The sequence below is a fragment of the Canis lupus genome, chromosome 13, assembly GCF_048164855.1.
Source record: "Canis lupus baileyi chromosome 13, mCanLup2.hap1, whole genome shotgun sequence".
Lineage (NCBI taxonomy): Eukaryota > Metazoa > Chordata > Mammalia > Carnivora > Canidae > Canis > Canis lupus.
This window is the reverse complement of record NC_132850.1, coordinates 30651705-30667917: the sequence shown is the minus strand read 5'-3', so window position 1 is coordinate 30667917 and position 16213 is coordinate 30651705. Positions and strand designations below refer to the sequence as shown.

The 16213-nt window shown below is 34.4% G+C and overlaps 1 protein-coding gene across 1 annotated transcript in view; it reads right to left on the bottom strand.

Moving 5' to 3' along the window:
• Window positions 1–976: 976 nt before the first annotated feature.
• Window positions 977–16213, bottom strand: part of TMTC3 (transmembrane O-mannosyltransferase targeting cadherins 3) — a 102454-nt gene continuing 87217 nt past the window's right edge. The window contains exon 15 of the transcript XR_012005765.1: window positions 977–1119. The gene's annotated coding sequence lies outside the window, so the exon portion shown is untranslated. The remainder of the gene's footprint in view (window positions 1120–16213) is intronic.

Below are 16213 nucleotides of genomic sequence, written 5' to 3'. Positions count from 1 at the left end.
CCTTTGTTATTTTGATATGACTCCATCTCTGCATCTATCTCTGAATCTTTCTTTACTTTCTAGTATGACAGAATGCTTTACACTGATTTTATGTATTCTCTGGCCAGCCCTAGTATCAACTATTTCTTCAAGGAGCCCAGATTTCTTTTATCGGAGAATTGTATTGAGAAACCACGACCTAGGCACTAAGGGTTTCACTGCAAATAGATGTCACTGCTTATAGGTCTTCTCAGCAGACAGAACTAGGAAATATGTGTTTGCATACTAATGATCTATGCACACATATCAATGTTTACCTATCTACCTGTATGTATAATGAAGTAGATAGGAGTTTTTGCTGTTCTCTCCAACTCTAACCCAGCACCACAAGGTTCGTTCTAGTGTTCCCCCTACTGGCTAATTTGTAAATTCCTTTTTTGATGATGAGAAAACGTATCCACTACAGAGTACCATGCAGAACAGTTCTATCACCCTAATAATCCCACTATGTGACTCCTATATAGCCACTTCCTCCCTTTTTCCTAATCCCCAGCAACTAATGATCCTACAGCTATCTTTTTCCAGAATGCCATCTAAAGGAATCATACAGTAGACTTTTTGGGGTCTAGCTTCTTACACTTAGCAAAGTGAAGACAGTATTTTAAATGTACTTCTGCTAAGGCTCGGAGGGTACAGAGGTATCACAGAAGTACCAACAGGAGGTAAGACAGATATAAAACGAGTATCACTGTGACCCTTCCACTTCTGCTTGATCGAAATAAATATGCATTTATCTGTTATATATAGGCTTCCATATGCCATCTTGTTTACAAATTTTTTCTACTGGTTTAAGAGAGCATCTTATATAAACTCTGATCATTCTGAATTAAGGCAATATTAGTAATAATGGAAAGTTTGGAACAATTAAAGAAGGTGAATAGAAAAGGGATGCCAGGGTGGCTCAGTTGGTTAAGCACTTGCCTTTGGCTCAGTCATGATCTCCAGGTCCTGGAGCCCTGCATCCAGCTTCCTGATCAGCAGGGAGTCTGCTTCTCCTTCTTCCTCTGCCTCTTCCTAAGGCTTGTGCATGCTCTTGCTCTCTCTCTCTTGCTTACTTTCTCTCAAATAAATAAATAAAATCTTTAAAAAGAAAAGAAAAGAAAAAAACACAGAATCTTGTTTTAATGTGTTGAATAAGTGCACTAAGAAAAATCTCAGGTATTTGGGTTAAAAAGTAGATATATGTAGATATCTCATCAAAACAGAATGAGAATAAGAGATGTGGAATAAAAGTTGAATTCTGTTTTGAAAATTGAGTGAGAGGTCTATGCTAATCCTTTGAAACTCAGCAATTAAATTTGAGTTAAAAATACAGATTTGGAAGTTACTGGGTCAAACATTAATAAAATGTATAGATATGGATGAGTTATCAGAAGGGAAGTATTAAAAAAGGGAAAAAGAAGCACAGGGTGCTGCTATTTGAAACACTGCTATCTATTAGGTAAAATATAAAAAGACCAAAGGGAGACAAGAGATCTATGTAGAAGAAAATCCAGGAAAGACTGATATCACAGACTTCAAGAATACGGTGTCTTGCAAGGATTTCAGTGTTCAACAATGTCAAAGATCAAAAAAGAAGTAAGAGACACACAGAAAAAAAAAATGCTCCTTCTAAATTTGACTCTTAAATGTTGGTGATGACAAAAGTTTCAGTGTGTTGAAGCTGAAGTAGAGAGCAATTATTCTCTAACGAAAAATAAAATAAAATAAAGGCATATTAAAAAGAGTGGATATAGCCTATTCCCTCTAAAAGTTTGAGTTAGAAGAGAAAAAGAATTAGGGGAGAAAAAATATGATCTGGGGTATTTATAGCGTTGGTAGGCTGCATTAAAGTTCTACTTTAAGACATTTAGAACAACTTGGTTTTTCAAGTGTTTTAAAAATAATTGCTATCATTTATTTCTTAAAATTACTCTGTTTGGTAAATGTTCCTAAATCTGCTTTAGTTAAATGTTAAAAGTTATATAAGAGATAAATAAAATTACACTAAAATTAGTAGCAGATCTGTAGAATTTCTGGAGTCAGATAAGCTAAAAGAAAAAGCATTTAAGAAATGTCAAGTTAGAACTGTTTCACTAGTCCTCCTCAGCATCCTGAATATTAAAGATAAAAAATTAGAAGTGTGTTGGATGAGTTAATTGTCATCTCAAAATAAAAATCAACTAAAAAAAAAAAAAACACACAAAACAATTAAGTGCTGAGTTCTGAAACTTTCGTAGCCAAAAAGGAAAAAAAAAACAGTCAAACCAATGCTAAAACTAAGTATGACTGACATTTAAATTCAATCATGTTGGATTTAAGGAGAAAAAATGACAACACACTAAACAATGGAATTAGGGAGAGAAAAAAAACATTGGTTTTAAATTTTCTAATTAGAGCTCTGACATCAAATACATGTAGGCAATAGAGGCATTTAGCTCTGCCCTTTAGGAACTAGAAATATAATCTCCTGGAATCTCCATGAGATTGGAATAATGACAGTCACCTACCTTATAAAATGCTTGAGGGGATTAAATGACAGAGTAAAATGATGCTGTGACATCAAGTTCTGGAACAAAGTAAGTCCTCAACAAAAGGTTGATGATGATGATTACCTTTCCTCAGTCCAAGTCCTAATTCATCTGATATAAGACAATGGGAAATAGAAAACCTAGGAATCTAGAGCCCCTTTCCAAGTTTATATCATTTTCTATCTGAAAAAGTTGCATCAATGAAATCACTTGCACTGAATTTTCTCACATTTTTAGTATATCTTTAGCTCTCAAATGCTATTATTCAAGTATACCACATGAGTTTTATAAAATATAAAATCAATGGTCAGTTATGTTTAAAAAGAAAAAAAATGCTGTAGCAAAAAATCTCACTTTCTTCCATAACCAAGAGAACTAGTTGGAAAACATCTTCTGTAAACTATTTTTTAAAAAAAGGAAATCAGAAAATTTCAGTTTTCAAGGATTTTAATTTTTTGGCACACTTAGGTTGGTTCACACAGATTTGAATAATATACCCATATGGTCAAAGTTAAATTTGTTTTGACATTTCTTTGGCCTATTCTTTGGGCTTTTTAGAGTAATTTTTCAAAAAATCTGAAAGGAAACAATTGTTTTGATGAATGGCCTCTTGAAATTTGACTTAAAAAAATTCTGATGAAAAACACTGTAAGTCACTAAGCTCCAATAAATTACTTCAACAAGTATACTTGCTTTCAAAATCGCTTGAAAATATTTACTTTAATTATATATTAAGAAAAAAATTAACTGGAAGAATGACCCAGGAAAACCAACAAAATGTAGAGAATAATCTCAAACAAATTGAGAGCAAAAAACTTTTTAATACAAACTAAACAGGATTGTTGAAAGGTAATAGACAATAAATGGATGACACACCACAGTTTTTGTCTTGAGGATTTTAAATATACCTTAACTGGAAAATAGAATAAGATGTATTGAGAAGATTACCTAACTTCTTAGAAAATATCAAAGAAACATGCAAATCTTTTGTGTTTCCTCTTTCAATTTGAAGACCCTCCACAGGAAAGCAGTTTGGGAATGTTATTTTTATTTGCAAAATTTTTAATTACTCTAGTACTACTATCCTTATTTTTAAAGTCAAAAATAAATGGAAACATGAGAAAGTAAAAAGTAATAACTTTTATCATAAAACAGTTTCCTTTTGTATCATTTATAAAATTATGCTATACTTTTATTTTATACAGTTGGGTGGATGTTTCTCAGTGGTATCATTCCTAATTGTCTAATGTTTACATCAGGGAGAATATATTAATTTATAATTAAAATTTATTTGTAAGTAACCAGTGAATAACATAAATATCACATTAAGCAAGGTAAACAAACAGTAAATGTAAAAAAGTTCATCTTACATGAAAAGTTTGCTTAACTGACACAGGAAGATTTTCCCTAATTGAGAAAGGACTGGCACTACAGTAAGTTACTAAGGTTAGCAAGATGATATAAATCTCTGGAAATATTTATATTTCCACTTATGCACTTTGCTTGTACCCCAATATTTTTAACAAATACTTAAGGCATTGTTTGTTGTTTCTCACTTCATTTGGGTTTTTGCTCAAAAACAAGCTTCTCAGAAAGGTCTTCCCAAATCATTCTACCTAAAATCGCTCCATTTACGTTACTTTATTTTTTATTTATAGCACTTATTACTATCTAATACATTATTATATTTTTATTTGTATGCTTACTTTTTCCTCTCCTTAATAGAAGTTCCATGAGCATAGGTACTTTTTTACTTACTGGTGTATCCCAGAACATATTAAAGTGACTGGAATACAAATGTGCTTAATAAAAAATATTTGACTAAATGAACGAATTATTGCTTGTCTTCCCCTAGTAGAGATTGTTGTTGAGGGCCAGAACCTCACTCTCTAGTAGAATTCCATGTTTGAATATGGTTGGCTTATAGTAGAGAACTAATGAATTTTATTTTAATTCTATAAAAATCCTTGGAGTGTTCAAGAAGATAATGTGGCATTTGTGGAAAAATTTAGAGTTCTCACTTTCTAAATTATCACCCACTTCATTTGGTCATGCTGTATAACACAATGTAATGTTCAGAATTATCTTCCAAGGTTACATAAATTAGTTTTCCAAATGATGACTTACTATAAGCAAAACTATGCATATTGCTATCTCTTAGAACTTTACTTTGCTTCTAACTGAAACTCCTCCTTGGTAGAATTATCTGTATCTAGTCCCTACTCACCCCCAACACTGCCTCAGAAAGGCCTCAGAAAGGCTAATGTCTCATGCCTCAACTTGGATCACCAAATTTACTCTATCTGCTACTCTCTTTATTTCTATTTATTTCTATTTATTTCTATTTTGTATTATAGATCTGATCAGTTCTTTCACTTACATTTATCTCTAAGTTCTCTTTCAAGTCTTACTCTCTATGATGTATATCTCTTAGAAATTCTGATTAGTATATCAGATGGAAAATATATTTCAAAATACCTTTATGTAAAACAACTGTTTCTAAAAATAATTTTTACTTTAAAACAGAAGTCATTTGATTACAAATTAGAACCATAAATATAATCTGCTAGTAAGAGACAATGCTTATTGACCTACTGACACCCTAGTTATTTGATCATCAGAGCAAAGCTAAATTAGAACTGATATTTCTTACAACTGGGTTAACTCTTCTAATGATTTTTATTGTCTCACTTGTCTAAATTATATTATAGTACTTATATATAAATATATAATTATATATACTATGAATTTCTTTTCCAAACTGAGATTATTACATATACCGCTTTTTTTCTCATACTATCAGATTTGTTGTCTGTTGTTAACTGACAAAGAAAATACCAAAAGTGGGGCAGCCCAGGTGGCTCAGTGGTTTAGCGCCACCTTCAGCCTGGGGCCTGATCCTGGAGACCCGGGATTGAGTCCCACGTCGGGCTCCCTGCATGGAGCCTGCTTCTCTCTCTGCCTCTTTCCCTGTGTCTCTCATGAATAAATAAATAAAATATTAAAAAAAAAAGAAAGAAAATACTGAAAATGTTTTCTCTTACATCTAGTATTGCCTGCTAATTGTAAAAAGTATAGAGATTTAGGAAATTAATTATTTAACTACTGGTAACATTGTATTTCCTTCTAGTCATAAAATTATGAAAGGCCAAGATGAGAATATCATATATAAGTAAATATGATGATTATATCATATAAAAATATAGGTATACAAATATATGCATATAATATATAACAAATATATTACTATATTTATTTATATATTAATTATGTTAATATACTTATGTTTATATATACATGTAGTCATACAATTATAAAAGAACAATATGATTATATCATGTACATATAAATGAATTAGTAACTTAAATTGTACAAGTTTTTAAACAATATTGATCATACTTTGTCTCTTTTTGCATCTGTTTTAACATTAAAATCAACAATTTCCCATATCATCAAAGTCTATTTCTAATAGTTTTTATTTTATTAGTTTTTATTTTTATTTATTTTCCTTTCTAATAGTTTCTATTATTTTTTTCAGGCATCTGCTACTGCATTACAAGAAATTCAAAGCTTATGGCTTAAAACAACTATTTTATTATATCTCATAATTCTGTGGTTGACCAGGCTCAGCTAGGCAATTCGGTTTTACTACATCATGTTGACTGGGGCTGCAGTGATCTGAGGGCTCATTTGGGTTGGAATTTGTCCAAACGAGCTCACTCACATGGCTGACAGTTGATTCAAATTGTCAGGTGCTCTGGCCTCTCCAAGCAGCTTGGGTTTCTCACAGCATGGTGGCTTTGTTCTGAGAGAGAATGTCCCCATAGTGAGCATTCTAAGAGACAGGAAACAGAAACTACTATTCCTTTTAACAGCTAGACCTGGAATTAGCACAACTGTTGCCTCCATTGTATTTCATGTGATAAGCAAAGGACTTTGATTAAGGAGAGGTAAAATAAACTCCACCACTCAATGCAGAGAAAGAGGAATTTGGGTCCATATTTAATTCACTAGAATAGTTGCATAACTTCTAGAGGCACCATAACTTAAAGTTAAAAATAATCTGCTAAAGGCAACAACAAAAGGAGAATATTTACTATAATTAAGGGTAAGACATATCTGTGCAACTTTTCTTTGGGTCTAGCCTGTTTGGAATTCACTTGGCTTGGTGATTTTGAGAGTTATGTTTTTTTCCCAAATTTGAGACATTTTCAGCCATTATTTCTTCATATACTTTTCAGCCCCATCCTGTTTCTATTCTCCTTCTGGACTCCAGTTTTAGATTTTGTTACCATAGTCTTTCATGTTCCTGGGTTTTTGTTCTTTTTCAGTCTATTTTCTCTCTGTTCGGATTGGGTAATTTTTATTGTAGTATCTTCATGTTCACATATTCTGTCCTCTGTCCACTTCTTTCTGCTATTGAGACAATCTACTGAGTTTTTCATTTTTATTATTATTTTTTTCAATTTTGAAATTTCTACTTGGTATCTTCAATTTTTTTCTTGAGATTTTCTAATTTTTCATGCTTCAAGCCTGTTCATACTCACTGAAGTATTTTGATGATGGCTGCTTTGAAATCTTAGTTAATCTCCACATTGGTGTCTTCTCAGTGTTATCATCTATTGGTCATCTTTTTTCATACAAGTTGAGATATCCTTGTTTTTGCTTTGGAAAGTTCTTTTCCCTCTTTCAGGCAGGATAATGTCATCAGATACTTAGTGGAGAATATGAAATATCACCTCTGCTTAGCTGTAACAAGGTTTTCTTCCCTTAGGATGTCAAAAAAGATGGAGCAAGCAACCAAGCCTCTGTTAGAAAAGGTCTGCTAAAACAGAGATTTCGATAAGGTTTAGAGTCTCATAATACACAAAATGTTCGAGACATAATAAAAAATCACGTCCTTCCTACATGACTTCCACTGACACTGCAGTTGGAGGGCTCCTTACCACTAGATCATGGTGAATGTTCTAGCTTCATCTGCTTCACCTCCTCTGAATCTGGTGGGAAGAAAGAGGGTGCTTTGTATGGTGGGATGGCAATAGAAATCCAGGATCCTCATGGGGACTCCATTGAAACCATGGGAGCCTATGCTTACCACCAGGGAGGACTAAAAGTCCCAGCTCCCTACTCAACCTTCTCTAATATCACCTTGGTAAAGAAGTTGAGTCCACATTACATTAGGTAAGGGTGGAGGTCTAGCCTCCTCTTCGGGCTTTTGCTGACTGGGATGAAAGTGGAGCAGTGTTTTGTTTCATTTTCTGTGGTGTTTGAGTGAAGTAGGGTGGTTTTTATCTAAAAGTTTTATGTTTGTTAGGTTGCCCCTTTCCTGATCCTTTGACTAGAGAGACTAGGAGGTTGTTGTACTTAATTATATTAGTGAGAGAAATAGAGGCGAGTATGCCTTCTTGATCCAGAACCACATTTTAAAAATCCGATTATTTTCACTTCGTATATTATGAATGTTTTCAAATATTGTTAAACTCATCGAGAAGTTGTTACACAGACCTCCCAAAAATCCTTTTTAATAGCAAAGATCTATACTGGCTTATAAGAGAACTATCTCCAGATGGTGGAATTGCATGTGATTTTTATTTTATCTCTTTGTTTTCTTGTCTGTAATGTCTAAATTCTCTTGTGAACACATATTGCTTTATATTGTGACAGGATATTACTAGGTAATTATTAGTAGTAAAGAAGTATTTTTCTAAATCAGACTACCACTGCATATATCAGTAAGGATAAATAGTACAATATTTATAGTGGTAAATCATAGGAACTTTATACATAGTTTAGAAGATTTGACAGAAAAAAATTAGGATTGTCAAGTTCTTTAAGTAGCATCTTACTTTGTAAAAGTTAAATTCTTAATTCCTATCTTACAATTCAGTAGTATTTAAGGCATATCTCTATGTATTCTCTCTCTCTCCCTCTATCCCCCTCCGCCCACCTAGGTATCGCATAGAAAAACATTTCAGTGTTTTTTTTTTCTTCTCTGTTTTTACGTTGAAAGAACAAAGCTAAGAATATCCTTAATAATCTAGGGAGGGACAGATGGCCATACAAAAATAACCAAGTTGACCGAAATGATGGCAAAAATGCCACATTTCTCTGAATACTGTCACTGAGCAATAGGAATAAAAGTCCAGGTTTTTATGCCCCCTTCCTCCAAACTGAAGAGTAAGGTAAAATAACACCATCAAAATTAGTTAAAAGAATACTTTCTTCATTTATTTCACTTTGATTAGTTAAACCAAAGCCTTAACTACAAATACTTCAACTTTGAAATGATTTCAACTCCAGAGACGAGAAGTGGCAATGGCTGTGCTTTTTTGGGAGGTCTGAGCCCTTGCCCTTCATTCTGTTGCACATCCCTCACAATACTCCTCACATAGTGAATTCAGCATCCTTTGTTGGTTGTTAGTAAGCTAAACAGAGTTTTTACCTAAGTGATAAACTAGCTCAGTAGGCATTTGATTGAAAAGAAGACTTTCAATTTACTAAAATATTTTTTTAATAATCAGCATTCAGTAATTTTAAATCTCCAATGGAAAACTAGATTCCATTCTTCTGATTTTGGTCAGAGTACTTCCAAATATGCAGGAAAGGCAGCTAGAGGCATCAACAAAAGAGATTTCTCCATTTCTAAATCAGAATCAAACTGGCAGGAACTTCTGGAGTCAAGAGAACTGCCTTTTAGTAAAGTGATTAGGAATTATAAGCTTAACTGTTATGTTTTTAAAAAGCACTATTGTACCTTTTTGTCCATGTTGACGAAGTTCAAATCTCTAAGCTCTTCTCATTCATTCACACATACATTCAGCAGACATTGTATTGAGTACTAAAAATTATATTAACTACTAAAATATGGAAGTAAGACATCCTCATTATGTTCATAATCTTAAAATTTCTTCATTTATACTGGAGTGTGTCTTCAGAAAAAAATCAATTAGTAACTTAGATCATCTGTTTCTTAATGAAGACAGCTCTGAAATGTGCTAAATTTACAAAGCCTTTTTAAAAGAGTGCTAGTAAAATGAGGATAGATGGGAGCCATTTAGCTTGTCCTAAGAAGGTATTTCCTATATTTAGAGTATTTCAATGAGTATAGACAATGTATTCATTATATAAAAAAATTACTTGGGAGGGTAGAGGTGGGGGAAGAGAGAATTTATGAAGACATGCTGACAAAGGATCATTTCTTTGAGATCCTGTATCACATTTCAGTTTCTCTATTATTAAACTAATTGCCTTTGTTAGTGAAGTTTCTAAGATATTAAATCTCCATTCCTGCAATGCATCTGTATTCTGTTGGGTAGCTTGCTTCTACAGATGGTTGAGTTATATGACACTAGCTACACTTCAGCAGCATGTATGTACATTATTCCTTGCTAAGGTTCCTTCTCCAAGTATCTGCTATTAAGAAGTTTGGCTGGAAAAGTCATAGAAATCTTTCTCAGTTTTAAGTCTATTTATTAAAGGTTAGTACACAGCTAGTCTATCTCCCCTTGCTCCCTTTCCCTTGGTTCTATGTGGGCACCAAAAGGCCATCCAGGACTGAGGACCTCCTAGGCTATTTATAATCCTATAAGATGTATTAGTCCTTGATCACAGCAGTTTTTCCCAAGAAAAAACTGCCAATCCAATCGTAACATTCTACTAGGTAGCAAAAATCCAGAAGAAAGGGAATTCTGATTCCTTTTTCTTCCCATAAAAAGCTCCATCCCAGTATGTGGATCTCACCATGTATCCATTAAGCATCCACTTCATATCATTAGCCACTCTCTGAAGCTAGAGTAATGAGAGTGTGGAAAAAAATCTTTACTGAAAAGAATAAGATTACAGGAAATTCAGTGTTTGATAAAATTTTAGTCATGGCTATGTTGAGCCACACAGAGGAAAAAGAGAGAGATCCTAATTGAAAAAGTTTGGGGGGCAATAAAAAGTTGCTCTCAAGATTTTACAGAAGAGAGATAATATTAAATCCTATCTTCATCTCTGAGAGAAATATTACTGAATAACAAATGATCCTGACTCTCTATGTTTAAGTCTAAATGCTAAACAATTCTGGCTGGGGACATTCAGGGTACTGGGCAATTGATTTTAAAGCCCTGACATACCTCCCTGATACAAGGGAAGTGGCTATTCCAATTCAGTCAAGAATTGACAAAGATGTAAAAGATGGAGAAATGAATTTAATGATTAAGTAAAAAGAGAAATCAAATACTACTGGGCCAATTTCTTTAGAGATTTTCCTTGGCCATATATGCCAAGAGTTTCACCAGGGAATCCAGTTTCCTAAGGACTGGATTCTTGAGAGTAGGCTGTATTTATAGTTATTGTTAAGATAACTACATAGTAATACATTATTTTCTCAGCTTTTAGTATAAATTTAGTTATTTTCAAGATATTCTCATATTATTTTTATAAAGTCCCAAGTAAAAGAACTCTTTAAGCTTTTATTAAAGGCAATTATATAATCCAATAAATACAAAAGAATTGCTAATATTCAGATATCCTGAATGGCCAGGGAAGCACCATCCTCAGAGAATAGTGCTTCAATATAACTGATTACCACTGAGGTGTGCAAAGAATTCCTACAGCAACTATTTCACAGACCCTGCTACCAGTTGATGGATAGGAGAAAACCCTGTACAACAATTTGGATTGCCAGTGAGCTAAAATGTTTATTTACCTCCGTCATCAATGAGAGCATTCCTGGCTTTCTAATCAAAACTATAAAGAATAATAAGTAGCAATAAAAATGGCCACTATTTAATGTAATCCTAAAAGATACAGATTCAGAATGTAGATGTTTAAAAACACTTTAATACAGTATTACCTAACTTAGTGTAGGAACTGAGAACTTAATACATCGTAAAGTTTATTCTAGACTTAAGGCACATTTTGTTTTCATCAGATTTACTAGCCACGGCTACTCAATTCTTACGTCCTATTTCAAATATCATTTCTTTGGTGAAGCTGTCTTTGACCTCTGTCTGGAATTAAGAACAGTTTCTCCATCAGTACTCATTGTTCTCCATATGGGCTCTTAGAACACTTCTACATAACTCTGTCATAATTTATTATTAGCATTAGTTGTTGTTACATATTCCTTTCCCACCAGCTGCGAAATTATCTGAGACATGGACAGCATTTGATTAGTATGTTTATCTATAGTGCTTAATACAGTGCCTAAAACTGAGTGGTCACGTATTAAAAATGAGTTTGGTGGAATGGTGCATATACAGCCAGTTCCACTGAAAAGTGACCGTGAATTATACTATCAGCTGCCACAAACAACATTTTTAGCCATAAAATTTCTACATTCAGTTTATTTCTCTTTGGTTTCTTAGACCATGTTCCATGTACATCTTCATTTTCAAAACTCTCTGTGGATTATGTTTAGCTAGCCAAAAGACAAAATATCTACTGACTGAAATTAAACAGACTTCCCTTCTGTTAAGAGCTCTTTAAGCAAGTCTCAGAATTTGATGCCTTTGTACAGCAATGGAAGTAAATTATGAAATGTATTATCCGATAGATCATATGTCTGGATCAAGTTTTTAAACTATATTTTCTTTAAAGCCTATATGATCCATCTGGAAATAAGTCAACTATAAAGAAACAAAAAGACTGTGAGCAGCTACTGAAGAACACTGCATGACAGATTGTTTTCTGGGTGCCTGATAAAGGGTTTCAAAGAGCTTCTGATTGAATTAGTAAAGGAGTTCATTTTTATAACCCTTGTAAGAATAATATAATATATTGTGATTATACAGTGTCTGACAACAGGGAGTCTCGAATCCTGCTGATGTGATTTATTCTGAAATACCCCAAGTGAAGTTTCTTTCAAAAATCTTACATATTGGGAAAGGGCCAATTGTCATAGTAGATGGTAATCATTAGACTAACCAGTAACATGGTTTTCCTTTATTGTGTTTATAGTCATTTGTTTCTAGCTCATTTATTATCATTTCCTCCTTGTAGTGTTTTGATTGGTGTTTGTTTAGATGGAAACAATGAAATTTTTGGCTAGGTACAGAAGAGAAAGAATTATTTTAGGATTAATATCTAATCCTTTTGGTCTAGGCCACACACAGAAGAACAGAAGACAACACTATCACTGCCAGTGTCATGTCTTCAGCACATGAAGGGCTGACTAAATCAGCATAGAAGTCTAATTTTATAAAATCCTATAATGTTCAATAATTAAATAATACTACTAGGAAAACTGAGACACTTCTCATTTACCAGCAAGACAACAAAGATAGCATCAGTCCCAATCCCAATCCTAATCCCAGCAGGCTTTTTTATAGATGTTGACAAGCTAATTTTTAAATGTATATGGAAATGCAAGAACCCAGAATATTCTGCATAGTTATGAAAAAGAAGACTAAAAGTGTAAAGTTTGTATTACCTGATTTCAAGACTTTATGTAAAACTATAACAATCAGTGTGAGTCTGGAATACAGATAAACAAACAGATCAATAAAACAGATTAAAGGGCTCAGAAACTGACTTACACTTATTTAGTTACTTTGCTTTTGATAAAGATTCCAAAGTAATCCAAAGAGAAATGAAAGCCTTTTTGGCAAATGGTGCTGGAATACAAATTCACATGAAAACAAACTCTGACCCCTAAAAAACACACTATACACAAAAATTAATTTGAGATAGTTCATAGATAGACCTAATCCAAAAGTTAACGTTATAAAATTTTTAATTAAAAAAGATTTTATTTATTTATTTATTCATGAAAAACACACACAGAGAGAGAGAGAGAGAGAGAGAGAAAGAGAGGAAGGGACACAGGCACAGGGAGAAGCAGGCTCCATGCAGGGAACCCGATGTGGGACTCAATCCCAGGACTCCAGGATCATGCCCTGGCCAAAGGCAGGTGCTAAACCACTGAGCCACCCAGGGATTCCAAATTATAAAATTTTTAGAATGAGCTATTGGAAAATCTTTGTAACCTCAAGGTAGCCAAAGATTTCTCTAATAAGAGAAGACAAGGACCATAAAACAAAAAATAACAGAATTCATTAAAATAAAATAAAATTACTCATTAAAAGACACCATTAAGACAATTAACAGGCAAGTCACAGAGCATGAAAAACTATTTATTAAATTTATGTGTACTATAGGACTGACATCTTTCATTATTGATATAGATATGACCACATCAAGATCTGTTTGCTGTTGATAGGTAGAAACTACTAAAAAGGGGATCCCTGCATGGCTCAGCGGTTTAGCACCTGCCTTTGGCCCAGGGCATGATCCTGGAGTCCTGGGATTGAGTCCCACATCGGGTTCCCTGCATGGAGCCTGCTTCTCCCTGTGCCTGTGTCCCTGCCTCTCTCTCTCTCTCTCCCCCTCTCTATGTCTATCATGAATAAATAAATAAAATCTTTAAAAATAAAAAAAAATTTTTTTAAATTAAAAAAAAAAGGAACTACTAAGAAACAGTAGTCAGATCAACCTTGGTAAGAGGAAGTTCAGATCGTTGAGCCCATTTATAACCTCTATCCCTGTCACCATGGGCACTCTGCCTGTGAGCTCATTGAGCAAGTACTAGATGGAGAAAGAGGCATCTGACATTTAGAGAACCTGTCCTTTCGTACACCTAATTGTTGAAAGACTTCTCTACAGTAGATTCCATTTGGTGAGCACTCATGAGACACAATTATTTTTCACACTATATGTCAAGTTTCAGAAGTCCACCCACATGCATTTTTCTTCCAGACTTCCTTGCCACTACATTTTCAGCCCTATTCTTCCTAAGTCCCAGATCATAACACCAAATCACTAGAAATTTCCCATTAGTCAATGTAGATCCATTCTTCTGGTCATCTCTTTGAGTAGACTAGGTAGACAACAAAAGAATGTCCCACTCAATGCTCTGCCTACTAAGATGATTTCCATTCACCTTTTCCCGCCAGATCATCCCTGAATGAGACTGTAATGTTACAGCAGTGCACCTACTGGTTAACTCTCTATGAGATCATAGGTGTGTTCTGAAATAGAAGAGACAATGCAACTGAAGTCCATGTCAACAGAGCCCGAGCTTATATACCTTTTCCACCTGATAACAGAATACTGCTGTATATGCCTAACTTCATGGCTTGGTGGATCTGAAACACCCGGTTCAAGATGGAAAGTTCAGGCTACATGGTCACCTTATGTTCCATGGCAGGCATTCAGTCTCTACCAGGACCCAGTAGGAAGTTAGGATGTATTTCTCAAAAGAGAAAAATTGTAGAAAAAGGCAAAGATTTACTCCAAAACTCTGGAATTTTGATATTCTCCTGTTAGTGCTTAAAGTGACTCAACAGTACATCAATATTTGCCATAGACACTCTGAGAATCATTGATTCTGCTAGGTCATGAGGCGCATTTAGCAGAACAGCCTGCATTGAAACCTTAATTTGCTGAATAGTCTTCTATTGCTCTGGTTCCCACTCAACACCAGGACCCTCATGGATTACTCAGTAAATGGTTTCAATTAATACATTCAAATAAGGTATGTTATCTCCAAAATCCACAAAGGCCACCAATATCAAGCCCTATTTAGTGCTAGGTGGTTCAAGGTACAACATGTCTTCCACTTTCAAGGGGATATGTTCATAGGTTCCAAACCATTGAGCTCCAGAAATGTCACTGAGGTGGCTGACCCCTGAATTTTTGTGTGATTTCTCTTTCTCCCTCCCTCTTCTTTGCAAATATCAGGCCAATTAATGCAACCTATGAGTTGTGGTTTCTCTTTTATTCACAGATAATTCTCTGTGAATTATCCTAGGGATGCCTGGGTGGCTCAGTGGTTGAGTGTCTACCTTTGGCTCAGGTCGTGATCCTGGGATCCTGGGATCGAGTCTGCATCAGGCTCCCCACAGGAAACCTGCTTCTCTCTCTTCCTATGTCTCTGCCTCTCTCTGTGTGTCTCTCAGGAATAAATAAATAAAATCTTTAAAAAAAAAACCCACTATCCTAAACTGTCTTAGTAGGTGAAGTTTTACATAATCCCATGACTTTACATAGCAAATACAGTATCTTTTGTATTAGTTTCCCATTGTTGCTATAATTGCCACAAACTAGAGGCTTGAAAGAACATATTTATTGTCTTTGAGTTCTGGAGGTAAGAAGTTCAAACTGTATTGGCAGGGCTGCATTTCTTCTGGAGACTCTAGGAGACAACTGATTACCTTGCCTTTTCCAGCTTCTAAAGACTATCTGCATTCTCATGTCTCTGTATCACTTTGACTTCATCCATGGTTTAATCACCTTCTCTGACTCTGACACTGCTGCCTTCCTCTCATGAGGGATTTTGTGACTACATTGGACCTACTTAGACAATACAGGATAATCTCTTTATGGCAAAATATTTAATCACATCTGCAAAGTCCCTTTTACCCTATAAGGTAGCCTACTCACAGGTTCTGCGGATTGAAATGTAAACATATTGGGTACCATTTTTCTTCATACCACATCCTAAACTGAGGACTGCCTTGAAAACATTTCAGAAGTATTCCAATACATTTTTTTTTTAATTGTTGTTGCCCAGAATTTCTAGGAAAATCAAGGAAGTACTTCTTTGGCTCACTTCTGACTGATGCAAGTGTTGTCTCTATAACCTTTTGCTTTGGTGTCTTGGGGAAGAGTAGAGAGTG